Raw genomic sequence first — 2,115 nt, 5'->3', positions numbered from 1 at the left:
TCCCTCCATCCATCCATCCATCCATCCATCCATCCATCCATCCATCCATCCATCCATCATCTTTACCCGCTTCTTCCTTTTTGTGTCATTGGGTCGCTGGTGCCCATGTCCAGCCATCACTGTGCGAGAGGCAGGGGACACCCTGAACAGATCTCAAGTCCATCACAGGGACACATAGAGACAAACAACCATTCACTCTCTCACTCACAAGAGACAATTTAGAGTTACCAGTCAGCCTAACATGCATGTTTTTGTCTATGGGAGGAAACCAGAGTCTCCAGAGAAAACCCACGCATGCACGGAGAGAACATGCAAGCTCCACCCAGAAAGACCCCCAGCCAGGATTTTAAACCGGCGACCTGCTCGCTGAGAGGCAGCAGCTCTACCAACTGCACCACCGTACCGCCTAACTTATCATCATCTAATATTGTTATTATCAGTTGTATTTGTTTTATTTTTGCACTTGATTGTTGAATTAGATTTGTTTATTTTACCTGCCCAAAAGACAAAATATGAAATCAAGCTGTTGAGCTAATTCTGGCACATTTTTTTATTGAAGTATGATATAACAAAACAGAGGTGGTTTGTTTTGTACATAAAAACATCTAACTGACTTTGTTCACTTTAATTACGTTTCTATTGAAAAATCATTGCTCAACTGAGATTTCAATCAACATATGACCAAATATAACCCTTCATATATTTTTAATATTTAAATCATAGTCTTATAATCATGACGATATGAAGTACGTGTATTTGCTATTTGAGCATCCACTTGTGGTTTATTTTAGCCAAAAGTCACAGACGCTGCCCTGTCCTAATTTCTGATGATCCTATAATCTCCCAGACATCAGCTGACAGTGGGAACAAGAAGATGGTCTAAACAGGAGCTGAAAAAGGCATCAGGCTTTTGTCCCAAACAAACACTATATATATATATATATATATATATATACACACACACAAATATATGTGTGTGTGTGTGTGGTGTATATAGGCCATCTTGTTAGCGCTACATGTAATTCGAGGTCACAGCTTTTAAATCTTGCTCGATTCTTATTTTATTCTCAGCATTCGGCCTCTCGTGTTATGTTCAAATCGTTTTGCTCCGTGTAGGTGAGTCTGAAGTGTTAGGTGATGCTGCAGACCCTTTTACCTTATAATTTTCACTCCATCAAGGGACACATATTTCATGACCAAAGAGCTTTGCGGCTGTTGCAGTGCCGTCACTACAGGCAGCAGTCTATAATTTACATCGCAGCTCCTTCACTCCTTCCTTTGCCGTCTTGTATGTGGGGGCATAAAACACCAGTGAGCTGCTGAGAGGTGAGGAAGGCAATAAAAGTGTGAGGCCAGTTGATAATAATGAGCCCACCAACACAGAACCCCCCCCCCCCCCATCAGGAGGGTTTTATGGTGCGTCATGCAGACTAATACACACCCCCTATCATGTGTGTGTGCAGGCATGAACAATTACTTGAACAATAAGAATAACTGAACAAATATTTGCTTTTTGCAAACTGTAGATTTAGAAAAAAAAAAAGGATAATTCAGTAAGAAAAGAAAGTCACATTTATTAAATGCCAAGCAAGCAGGCATCCACCGTCTCACTTTTACTGCAGGAAACCTTACGGATCAATGGCTGCCGACAGGTTGTGCATCATGCATTTGCACACACAAACACCACCACAAGGAATGTATCACATGCAGTATACAAACACCGTTAATGCTTTGTGTGAATTATTTAGAGCCGGTAAACATTCGGCTGCACTCAGAATGAGGCCGTAGACCCAAGGAAAGGAAGAAAACATAAAAAGTGACATTAGCCATCAGAATGCAACACAGTTTTTTTAAGAGAAAACAGTTGGGATGAATGTAAACTGGATTATTTGGTAATGTTTTTCTCACATTTTACTTTGTTCGGGGTTGTAGGTCTGCTGGAGCCATTTCTGGCAGTGCAAAGCTAACAAAAGATGTCCAACTAGCCTGCAGTGCTTACATTTGAACTATTTGGTGCATTGAGACACACAAGCTGTTACATCTGAATTCAATGATGTCCAGCTACTGCCAAGTATGGGGGTAAAAAAAAAGGAAAGGATGAGCAAATGTATTCTT

Source organism: Nematolebias whitei, chromosome 15, assembly GCF_014905685.2.
Source record: "Nematolebias whitei isolate Nwh7 chromosome 15, NemWhi1, whole genome shotgun sequence".
NCBI classification, from domain to species: Eukaryota; Metazoa; Chordata; class Actinopteri; order Cyprinodontiformes; family Rivulidae; genus Nematolebias; species Nematolebias whitei.
Note: the sequence above shows the minus strand (reverse complement) of the source record.